Here is a 12,824-nt window from a genome sequence, read left to right on the forward strand (position 1 = left end):
GTGAGTCTCTTTGACATTAAGGCAGTTTTTATGGAGAACAGACTAAACCTGAAAGAGTGCTGTGGGGCTCACGCTGTTTCCATTGCAGATAGAAAACGGAGACTCACACTGGCCAAGGAAATAGAAGATATGCCAGTGAACACTGCTGGAAAATTCTCAGAGAGAATATAGGGAACTTTTTCAGATCATAAACAAAGCCATTGCCAAAATTAACCCTCTTCCAGCCATTACTTCAAGCCAGTGTCCCTAACATTTCTCTGCCACAGGAGAAAACATGGTTGAGGGGGTGGCTCAGTGGTCAGAGCACAGGACATGCATGCAGGCACCCTAGGGTGGACCCCCAGCACTGTGCAAGCCAGAACAGTGCTCTCATCAGATAAACAAACAAGGAATTTAGAAGGAAACATTTACATCCTGCAATTTGAGAATATAATTGCTGAAGATGCTGTGTTTTAATAACTGAAACTAAAATATGTAGTCACAGATGCAAATTGCACCTCAATATCTGAAATGAGTTCCTGCCATCAAATTATAATTTTCCACATTCCTTGGAACTAGAAGGTTACTGTCAAGACATACAACTTTTAGCAATATAGCCATAATGAATGTTTGGTAAATCAATGTTAGACAATGCCAATATTATATTGTCTTGACACAAATTATATAAAGTAGCCACATCCTTATATATGTATATATATATCATATTATGTAAATATACATAATATATGATTTATAATATATAACATATATGTATTTTTAATAGTGGGAAAGACAGTGCATGACTTCCCATGTGTGTGGTCCAGGTTCAAGGCCTGACAATACTCAGGAGGTTCCACAGCAACTGGGGAGAACTCTGATGCTGTTGTGTCTCTCACTCCATCTCAGCCTCTTTTCTGCATCTCTACCTGAATGAAAAATCTGGCCTAGAGTACTGAAATCATGCATGTGTGCATAAGAAAGTACTGACCTTGGCTTATCTGTGTTCTCTCCTGCACAGTATTGTTACTTAACTTTATTACAAAATAATTAAAACTGAACTATGAACCCTTCCTCTATCAAAAGAAAGGAGGGATGGAGGGAATGGATGGATGGATGGAGGGAGGGAGGGAAGGAGAAGAAAGAAGGAGGAAAGAAGGAAGGGAAGGAGGGAAGGAGAAACTTCCAACAAATGTACATCTGTGAGGTTTTTACCAAATGCCTGGTGGACTCAAGACTGACCTAAATACAAATATTTTCATAATAAATGAAATGCTATCTATTAACAATATTAAGCATACATATATTTAGAATAGCACTGGGAGAAATAATTATATCTAGGGTTAAAGCTAGGGAGGGGACCTTGATTCTAAGAATATCTCTATTAATAATGATATGGTCTTCTCTATGCCATTAATAGCACAGGGAAGATAATTTTTAACTTATCTCTTGACTCTTAAATTCTGTCTCTAAGATTTCATCTTTGACAAGTCCATTTTAGTTGCAAAATCAAAGTTCTTATCTTTTACAGTTATAACCCAATTTATCTCCTTCAAAATTTCTTTAAGACTAGTTTGTAACTTATTTTAACCCTTTAACCTATAGTATAACTCCACTGATGTGCAATGATGAGGAAACATGCATTTTATTCACTGCAGTTAACTAGCCAACATTCAATTAAATGACTGGGAAAACTTAACTGTTCACTAGGTGTGACTGGAAAGAAACTGATTTTGCAGCTAAATTCATCTACTTGTGATTCTGAAAATGTCTATGCTTAATATTAAGTTATGAGTTTGATTTCCTCTGATAAGCACAATTGCACTTACGAGCAATATTGAAGTCAGTGGCAGAATTAAAAGTAGTCTATTGCTATACTAAACACTTCATATGTATACGATGGCAGTGATGGCATATAAAGGATAATACAAAGGATTCCAAAATATCTCAAACAATCAAATAAGAAATTCAAAAACAGCAGTCAGGTGGTGGCTCACTTGGTTGAGTGCACATATTATAAGGCACAAGGACCAGAGTTCGAGCCTCCATCCGCAACTAGCTGTTAACAAAAATGACTCACTGCCATAGTTTAGAAAGTAATTCAGTCAGACTATGCACAAGAAGACAGTGTAAGAAAACAGACAAAATGAAAACAATGAATCCGTTCAACTGTTCCATATATAGGCAAAGAATCTGTAATTTCTATGTGCTTACAGACCTTCTATCCTTATTAAGATCATATTCTTATATAGCATATTCCATAAGTGGGACAATAATTTAATATTTGTAAGTTTCTGTGAAGTTGAACCATTCAGATGTCAAATGCATATTAATACTGAAAACTCTTAAATGTTAACTGAAATTATACAAGTAGGGAGTCTGAAATAAAAACATCACGTTTTTAAAACTTGAGGAAAATAAAAACAAAGACTTAGAATATATGCATGTGTAAGATCTGTCAGCATCCTAAGTACATGTTAAAGTATAAAATATTTTAAATGTTTTATTTTTATGACATTTTAATATACTTAAATATGTAAAGTAATGACTGTTCTTCCTGGTTTGAGGACTGAACATCATATTTATCCACTATTTATAAGGGAATCATTATCCTTAATGTTTACAAACAAACTAGCTTAATACTTATTCTAGGGGCCATCAAGATAGCTAGGAGGGAGGGTACCTGCTTTGTCATGTGACCCAGGTACAAGCCTAGCCCCTGCCACACTAGAGGAAAATTTGATGTTATGTTGTCTCCCTTCCACCCACCAGCCCCAGTCTCTGTCTCTTTCTATATGAAAAAGTTGATTCAGAACAGTGAAGCCCAGGCAATAACAAAAATAAATATTCTGGCATATAGCATATACTCTGAACTGTAATAAATACTTTGAAAAAAAAGAATCAGGAAACATAACTTTTCTATAAGAATCTATTATGGTCAGATAAAAAATGAGGATAATGTTTTTTTAAGAACTATGGAATTTCTGACAGAACAAGATATGGATATAATTGCCCACTCAAACAAAAAAAAATCACCAAGTGCATCTTAAATAAAAGTCTGTAATGTTCACAAGATGTGTTTGACTTCCAAAGCCAATCTGAAGTGTCTCAGTTAAATAATCTTATGGTAAAGAAAAGGTAAGGAAAGTACAAGGACAGCAACCTTCCTACTAACAGGCAAAGTCACAATCTGAGTCAGTTTTCTAATTATACTTTTAGTGTTTATTCAAGAGAGCTAGATCCAAGATTTATCTGCATTAAAATGATAAAAGTTATTTAGGAGGAAAAAAAGCTTCTAGTGAAACAAAAAAAATTCTATGGAAAACTGGAAGTAATAAGTGATTTTTAAACAAGATGTCCAACTTTTAAACCCCAAGAATGTATTGGGTTGTGGGAAAAGTCATGATGCCTTTTTGCATAGAAAAAAAAACAGAAAAATATGTCATGACTTTTCTGACAACCCAATATAATAATATTGTCAGAGTTAGTAAATTAGAGATTAGAGAGCACACTGAAAGCCTTAAAAGTACAGTGAGAATTCAAAATTACAGTATGGAACAAAAATAATATGTGGCAATCATTAGCTTTTATATGCAGAACAGTATTCAGTTATTAAAAGGTAATAGAAAACATCCCATTAATAACATGAAAAAAAAAAAAAAAAGAATGAGCTCATTTACTTAGAAGACCTACAGAAGAGAGCTCGAAAACAGCATAGGTAGACATAGCCATGCTGCCGGCTCAGTGTCATCAGTATCATTTCTTCTGAAATGGATGTACATAATGACTGAGCTCAACCTTCATTCACAGCATGAGACAGACCAGTGTGAAAGGCCATGTGAGAAAGTACATACAGATCATCTGAAAAAATAAGGTTTGGACTAGTCAGAAACTAAGACACCATGTCAATAACCAAAACAACATCCTGAGTGACTTACTGAACTCATTAGAAGATTATCAGGATAGAAATAACAGTACAGAGAAAACTCCAACATAAAGGCAAGGTTTAATACATTCTGTTGAGCACACAGCATTAGGAGTATTCGACATATGCTCTATGATTACCTAATGAGTAAAGCAGACAAGTATACAGATTTCAAATTAATAAATATTTCAAATCATAAACCCACCAGAAGAAATACAAACAAACTACAATAAAACTTGGAGTAAAAGGGGGCCGGGTGGTGATGCACCTGGTTGAGCACACAGCTTACAATGCTCAAGTAGCTTCCTGGTCCCCACCTGTAGGGGGAAAGCTTCACAAGTGGTGAAGCAGTGCGGCAGGTGTCTCTCTGTCTCTCTCCCTCTCTACCACCCTTTCTCTCTCAATTTCTGGCTGTCTCTATCCAATAAATAAAGGTTAAAAAAAATAACTTGAGGGAGTAGGGCAGTAGTGCTGCGGGTTAAGTGCACATGGAGCAAAGCGCAAGGACCGGCCTAAGAATCCCAGTTCAAGCCCTCAGCTCCCCACCTACAGGGAGTCACTTCAGAGGCAGTGAAGCAGGTCTGCAGGTGTCTCTTTTTCTCTCCTCCTCTCTGTCTTCCCCTCCTCTCTCCATTTCTCTCTGTCCTACCCAACAACGAAGACAGACAATAATAACTACGATAATAAAACAACAAGGGCAACAAAAACGGAATAAATAAATATTTTTAAAAAACTCGGAGTAAAAAAGTCTTCCTAGGGACCAGGTGGTGCACCTATCACCATGTGCGAAGACCCAGGTTCCAGCCTCTGATCCCTACCTGCAAGGGAAACATTTCATAAGCAATGAAGGAGGTCTACAGGTGTCTCTCTTTCTCTCTCCCTATCTCCTCTCCTCTCTCAACTTCTCTCTGTTCTGTCAAATAAAAGTGGAAAGAAATAAAAAGGAAACAATGGCCACTGGGAGTGTGGATTCATAGTGATGACACTGAGCCCCAGTGATAACCCTTATGGGGAAAAAAAAAGGAAGGAAGAAAGGAAGGAAGGAAGGAAAGAAAAGTCTTTGCTACAGGGCTGAACAATAGATCAACCAGTAGAATAAACATTACCCATACGTCAGGAAGGGGTGCACCTGGTTAAGCGCACACATTACAGTGTGCAAAGACCCAGGTTCATGGGGAGAGCTTCATGAGCAGTGAAGCAAGTCTGCAGGTATCTCTCTGTCTCTCTCCCTCTCTATTTCCCCCACCTTTCTTGATCTCTGGCTACCAATAAATAAAGATAATAAAAAATTTTTAAAAAAGAATAAACATTACCCATGTGCAAGGACATGGGTTCAAGTCTGTGGCAGCACACAGGAGCACTTTGCATGAAAGGATTTTCACAAGTCATGGAGTAGTATTGTGGTTGTTCTCCTTTGTCAGTCTCTCTCTATTTTGTGACTGAAAAAGGGGAGAAAAATGTTTGATGGAAAGCAGTGGAATAACACAGGTATGAAGCCCCAGGGAATTATGGCCCCTATCCCTCCAAAAATAAAAAAAAAACCAGAATGCATAAAATAAAAGGTTAATAATAAACCCAAATACACAAATGTGAAAAAAAAATCTGATTGACAAAACACATGATTAATACAAAGACAAGAGACAGATGCAGGGAAAAAATATATGCAACAAGTCATATAGAAGAAAAGAACTAGCCTCCATGATATGTAATGAGCACTTTAAAAGCAATGAGAAAAAAAAAAAATCAGTGGTCCAGGAGGTGGCACAGTGGATAAAGCATCGAACTCTCAAGCATGAGGTCCTGAGTTTAATCCCCAGCAGCACATGTACCAGTGTAATGCCTGGTTCTTTCTCTTTCCTCCTATGTTTCTCATTAATAAATAAATAAAGCATTTAAAAAAAGAAGTCTTTTTTTTTTTTTTAAATCAGAGGCTGGAGGATAGATAGCATAATGATTATGCAAAAAGACTCATGCCTGGGGCTCCAAAGTCCCAGGTTCAATCCCCTGTACACCATAAACAGAGCTGAGCAGTGCTCTGGTAAAGTTAAATAAATAAATAGTAATTAAAAAATCAGTAATTCAATAGTAAAGGAGGAAAACAATAAAGCTTGAAGAAAAATTAAGAAATGGGGGTTATGTGATGGCACACCTGGTTAAGCACACACACTGCAGTGCACAAAGGGCCCATGTTCAAGTTCCCAGTCCTCACCCGCAGCAAGGAATCTTCAGGAGCAGTGAAGCAGTGCTTATTTAGTCTCTGTCTCTCTGTTTCTCTCTCATTCTCTTTCTCCATCTCTATCTTCCCTCTCCCCTCTCAATTTCTGTTTCTATTCAATAAATACTTTTTAAAATCTTTAAAAAGGAGGGGGCGTTGTGGTGATGCACCTGGTTGAGCACACATTCAAGTCCTTGGTCCCCACCTGCAGGGGGAAAGCTTCACAAGTGGTGAAGCAGGGCTGCAGGTATCCCTCTGTCTCTCTCTCCCTCTCTCTCCCCCTTCCTCTCAATTTCTGGTTTTCTCTACCAAATAAATAAAGATAATTTAAAAAATATATTTAAAAAAACAGAAATGGTTTGTACAAAAAGGAAAGATATCTTTAACAACTTTCATAATTAAATGAAATTTACAACTACAAGGTGATGACCACTTTTGGTATGTCAGCCTAGCAAAAAGTCAAAATTTTGATTAGCATGTTAAATTACATACACTTAAGTGTATATAATTAGTTCATACGTACTTGTTCTCTTCCTTACTATACTTCACTGAAGATAGAATTCACTCTTACTGTTATTGGCTGTGTCTTAGACATGTTGCTTTTGGTCACTGGAATGTAGAACTTAACTAAGTTTGGTTCAGCTCAGACACCGCTTTCCTTATTTTTGCTACCTTCTCTTATTTCTGACACCCCCCCTACCCCAACCTCCACCCCCACAGAAACACCACATCCCGGAGAAAGGTTATTCCATCAGTCTGAGTCCCCATATGAGAAGGGGAAAAGGAGGAAAATGCACTATGGACCAGCCCAACCAAATCAACACAGGGCTGACCTACAGCAAACCCAGAGCCCTACTGTAACACAAGCAAGCGAACTGTTTGAATTGGTACTCCAAAGAAAGTGGAGGTTATCTGTTAGCATATCAAAATCTTACAAATTCCTACATTCCTGTTTATGACTTGCGGAATCCAGACTCTCCTGTATATTACTAGTAGGAACGTCTACTGATATAACCTTCATGGATGGCAATTTAGAAAGAGCTTCCAAAATTATATACATAATTTTAATGCCAGGAATTTATGTTGGACAAGTTCTTCATACCTGCTGAGTGTTACATAGTCACAGTCAGTCACTGCAGAACAGCAGAAGGTTGGTCATTAACAACCCAAAAGTTCATTCACTAAGGACACACTACCACAATGGACTATTGCAAAGATGTTACAAAAGTAGGAACACTACTGTACACTAATATAAAGAAAAAAAAAAAAAACCTTCAGTTTTTAAGTTGCTGATAAATATTAAGTGAAAAAAGGAAATTGCATAACTGAGAACTAAGTACAATGGTTACTTCATGCATGGGAATAAGATACCAGATTTCTTTTTGCTTATGTGTGCATGAGAAAATTTTAAGGGAAACAGAAAATGATTTTAAGTTGACTGTGGTGGTAGGGAGGTAAAAACTGCTCAGATGGAAGACAGTGTAAGATTAAAACACGTTAATGTATACCTTTCAGATTTTAATTTTTTTCTCTTTGGGTATGAATATAAATGTTTTTTATTTAGATGTAAAATCATGCTTTTCAAAATAAGTGAAATGTATACAAATTAAAGTATTTAAATGCACATCTCAAACTAAAAAATTACAATGTGTACCCACCATCTACAATGGATATTTGTCAAACTCAGACAGGCAGAATCCATACTGATTCATTTTAGTGGTGGGTAAGATGAGAATTTTATCATAAAAATTCTATTACTTATTACGGAGAACAAAGTTCTCATTTTAATCATAATCTTTGATTTAAAAGAACTTTCACAGCACACAATTTTATTTTCTAAAATGCATGCTTCATCTATTGAAGTTCATAGACCATAGTGAACATATACATTGGGGTATGTAATGATTTGCTTAAAATAAGAGCTGGGACTGGGAGGTAGTTCACCCAGAAGAGTACACACTTTGCCACAGTGAGAAGCCCTGTTTGAGCCCCTGGTTACTACATGGGACATCTGCACAGGAGAAGCTTCATAAGTGGAAGAACAGTGCTGAGGTGTTTCTACTCTCTCTCTTCCTCTCTCTACCTTTCTTCCTCTCTGTCTCTCCCATTCTATCTAAAAAAACAAAACAAGAAAGAAAGAAAGAAAGGAAGGAAGGAAGGAAGGAAGAAAGAGGGGGAAAAGTATGCAGGGAGTGGTGGAATTGTCCACACAGAGAGTCCTAGTGAAAACCCTGTGGCAAAAATAAATAGGAGAGGATGAACATAACTAAAATTTGAGAGGTAATACTGTTCTTGTAAATTAAGGAGTCCTTATATCATATTGACTTTTCAAGTCCTAACACAGTCTTCTAGTCCAGTGATTTTTCCCTATGTGGCATAGCTTTCCTGTCCTAGCTACCTTGGACATACAGAACTACTGGGAGTCTATCACTTATTTGTCCATGCTTTTGTGGGAAATGCACAATTCTCCTGGAATAGCTTGTGTGTACTGCAAGTCACCAGGGTAATTTCTATTGAATTGTTGAAAATGTGTTGAAGCATCAGCCCTTATTAGAATCTCTTACATGTTATTTTTCTTGATATACAATAAAACAGCCAATAAAACTAAGTTTTCAGCACTTGAGAATGCATTGTTGTACATCTATGAAGATAGATGGTCTGTTCATGACTGCATGCTGTTGACTATCTCAAAGTCCTATAGTACCTAACACATTCTCTATCAAAGAAAAAGTCAGCAGACTTCAACACCTTTTTTTTTTTTTTGCCTCCAGGGTTATTGCTGGGTCTCTGTGCCAGCACCATGAATCCATTGCTCCTGGAGGCTATTTTTTCCCTTTTGTTGCTCTTGTTGTTTATCATTACTGTTGTTATTATTACTGTTGTTAGTAATTATTGTTGTTATTGCTGTTATTGTTGTTCAATAGGACAGAGAGAAATTGAGAGAGGAGGGGAAGACAGAGACAAGACTCCTGCAGACTGCTTCAGCTCAGGTGAAGTGACTCCCCTACAGGTGGGGGGCCAGGGGCTTGAACCCGGATTCTGACACCTGTTCTTGCGTTTCATGCCATGTGCGCTTAACCCACTGCACCACCGCCTGGCACCCAGCACCTTAACTTTTATGTGTACTGGTAGCTCCAGGTCATTACAGTCTGCTTCCTTATTCCTTGTCCTTTCTTTTATATCTAAGTTCAATCATTACTTCATAACAAAAAAATGTTTTTTAGACTAGAATAGAAGGGTGAGACTATGTGGAAATTTGTCAAAATCCATGGGGAAAAAATCCTCTTTGGGGGGATTAGGGGTGGTGGTAGAAGGAGGCACAGCAGTTTGGAAATCAGAACTTGGGGGGGGGGTGATTCTATAATGAATTGAGCATAATGGCTGAACATCTAAGTAGAATTTGCAATTTACAGATGGAAATATTAAACTGAAGTTACAAAAATGCCACAGAAAAAGTAAATTTTCACTTTACAAGTAGGAAAGGTGAGTAAAGCACATAACTATTAAGTAGAAAGTTTCAAGAAAAGATAAACAGCATGATGATGCTTTTATAAAAAAGAGACCTATTTAGAAAGCCATTGATTTTGGAATTATGTAGGCCCTGGTGAGAGATGCTCTTAAAAAAAGACCAGGAAAGAGTCCATATCTAATACAATGAAATCCTAAACTCTGTGGAACCTTTCTCTCTCACTGCAAAGATAGAGACAGATGGACAAACACACTCAAGTTTATGAGCACACACACACATACACCCATGTACATTGACCTCATTCACTAAAATAATAATAATAATAAAAGTGTTTTTGAAACAACATAGGATGACCATTTAAGAAACTACACCAGAAAGAGAACAATTGAAAGCACCTGGGAAAACATTAAGAGTGAAAATGGAAAATGTCTACAGTTTAAAACAATTAGGAACTGAGGCCAGGAGATGGCTCACCTAGTAGAGCACACTTTTTACCACGAGGAAGGGGGGCCTGGGTTTGAGCCTTCAGCCAACACAGGAACACATGCACAGAGGCAGTTTTATAAAAAGTGGAGCAGTAGGCAGTGTCTCCCTGCACCAAGAGCAGAGTATGAACAGTTCAGGCATAGAGCTCCAGGAATAACACTGGTGGCAAAGGAAAAAAAGGACTATCCACCCTGTAGGATAATGGACTTTGTTAATTTAATAATGGCAAAAATCTCTGTTGAATACAACAGCCAATGCATTTGTCCATGTGTTCAGATTCTATTTTGGCTCTTCGGCAGACATTGCCAATTTGATTATATTTAAAGTGATCAAGCATATGCAAATAACCACTGCTGCCCTTTTCTTTCAGGACAAAGATTTGATTTTTTTTCCCAGTATGAAATATTCTATTTATATCTCCTTATTGATAGATTTTCCTGTTGCTTTATTTTAAAGTCCTGTGGAAATCATTAGTGACATTATGCCAAGAGCTAAGCCTCCTAAGCAACCTGAACATTTTGATTCACTGAAAAGCAACCTACAATTCACTGAAAGAAAACGTAATAAGGATCCTACCCAGTTAAAACTGTTAAGTTAAATGGAGAAAATCTCATGATTCTCCCTTAACATTTCTAAATTCTGGAAGCATGGCAAAGGAAGATAAATTCTAACCCAGAATATTAAAGATGGCCACCCTTTTGGTTTAAGCAAAGCAATCAAATTCCTTTAAAAAGAAACTACACCATTACATAACAGACATTCTAATGGGTGCATCTAAGTACAACATGGGGGGGTATAAACTCCTTTAGAATAAAACATATTTAAATAAACACTTAAGTCAATTAAAGAACTAGGAACCTCTTCCATTAACATGCTGAAAAAAGCCACAGGAGAAAAAAGCACTGCCTGAACATAAAATTAGTCAAAAAAAAAAAAAAAATGAAACCACTTAAATTTGATTATTTAAAAAACTAAATTTATCTCATTTTCCTGCATTTCATCATGAATACATATACTCAAGCTTATATGCCCACACATAATGTAGTTATGCCTCCATAACTGTGCTGTCATGTCTCTCCCTAAGATTTTTTTTGTTGTTGTTACAAACAAGAGAGAATAAGAGAGAGAAAGAGAGATGCACAGGCACATGTGCGAGCATCAACCAGGAGACCCATCTGGCACATGGGACACGGGCTGAATTCAGAACTCATGCCTAAGAATCCAAAGCTCCTCCCAGGTACTATATTCAGGTCAGCTTTTTCAGATAGAAAGATAGTGACAAAGGGAGAGACAGAATGTCATCACAGAACCAAACTTGACTTTGGGGCAGTGAGGACTGGGCTTCAACCTGGATAGTGTTCAAGATAAAGCAGTGAATCTATCCACACTGATCTGTCTAGCCAGTTCATATCTACTTCTTTCTCTCTCTCTCTTTCTCTTTTTTCTCTCTTTCTCTTCCTCACTTTCTCTCTCTCTGTCTGAAAAAGTCAGCCCAGAGTAATGAAGCTCTGGTTACTATTAATAGGACAACAACAACAGCAGCAGCAGCAAGAAGTATGTGCTATTTAATAAGCACTCTGCCAATAAAACCAGGCTGCTGACAAACTAGCTATAACTGACGAATAAAATCTAAATCAATAGCCTTCAAACTTTTTAGCTTTGAAACACTGTCTCAAAAGCACAACAAACAAAACTAAAGGACAATAGAAATACTAGGGAATAGGGCTGAGCTGCATCTTGGAGATTGAAACAGTATTCAAACAAACCTCTCTTCAAAACACAGTCTAGAAAAGAAGAGGTTGCATAATGGTTATGTGAAAAGATCCTCAGGCCTGAGGCCCCAAAGTCCTGAGGTCCTCTGAGCATTGCTCTGATAATGATCAATCAGTCAATCTCACAATCTGAGTGGTGGGGCATTATTCAGTATAGGTCTTGAGTTTTGATCCCAGCATCCCCACCACAGGTGGCAGAGTTGTGCTGTCTAGTTGATTCATTGTCTCTCAAGTGTTTTTTTGTTTTTTTTTTAAGTCTTTTAAAAAGTAGTGAAATAATGCTAACAGACTGCAGGAAGTAGGCCAGGTGGTGGCACACATGACTAAGTGCACAGGGATCCACGTTCAAGCCCCAGGTCCTCACTTCTATGGGGAAGCTTCATGAGTGGTGAAACAGTGCTACAGGTGTCTCTCTCCCTCCATATCTCCCTTTTCCCTCTAATTTATCTCTGTCCTATCAAATAAAGTTAAAAAAATAAAATTTTAAAAAGACTGAAGAAGAAATTAGGACACAGTATGGGAAACTACTATTGAGATATTAAAACAATTTAAACTAGACATTTACAAATACTTTAAACATGTTTTGAAATGACTGATTATAATTTGCCATTTTCCCTATTTATACACGTACACTACATGTCCATAACCCATATTTTCCACCATTCACAGGTAAATTTCAGAGACCTCCACATCCTAACTCCTTTTTAAAAATATTTATTTATTCCTTTTAGCTGCCCTTGTTTAATTGTTGTAGTTATTGTTGTTGATGCCGTCATTGTTGGATAGGATGGAGAGAAATGGAGAGAGGAGGGCAAGACAGAGAGTGGGAGAGAAAGACACTTGCAAACCTGTTTCACCACTTGTGAAGCGACTCCTCTACAGGTGGGCTAGAACCCGTGTCCTTATGCAGGTCTTTGTGCTTGGCGCCTTGTGCGCTTAAAACGCTGCGCTACCGCCAGACTACCCCTAACTCTTTTTTTT

The 12,824-nt window shown here is 37.4% G+C and overlaps 1 protein-coding gene across 7 annotated transcripts in view; it reads right to left on the reverse strand.

The window, feature by feature from the left end:
• The window catches only part of SOX5 (SRY-box transcription factor 5), a 1,357,610-nt gene that overhangs the window by 462,458 nt on the left and 882,328 nt on the right, over positions 1-12,824 (reverse strand). The window lies entirely within an intron of this gene.

Source organism: Erinaceus europaeus, chromosome 7 (genome assembly GCF_950295315.1).
Source record: "Erinaceus europaeus chromosome 7, mEriEur2.1, whole genome shotgun sequence".
Lineage (NCBI taxonomy): Eukaryota > Metazoa > Chordata > Mammalia > Eulipotyphla > Erinaceidae > Erinaceus > Erinaceus europaeus.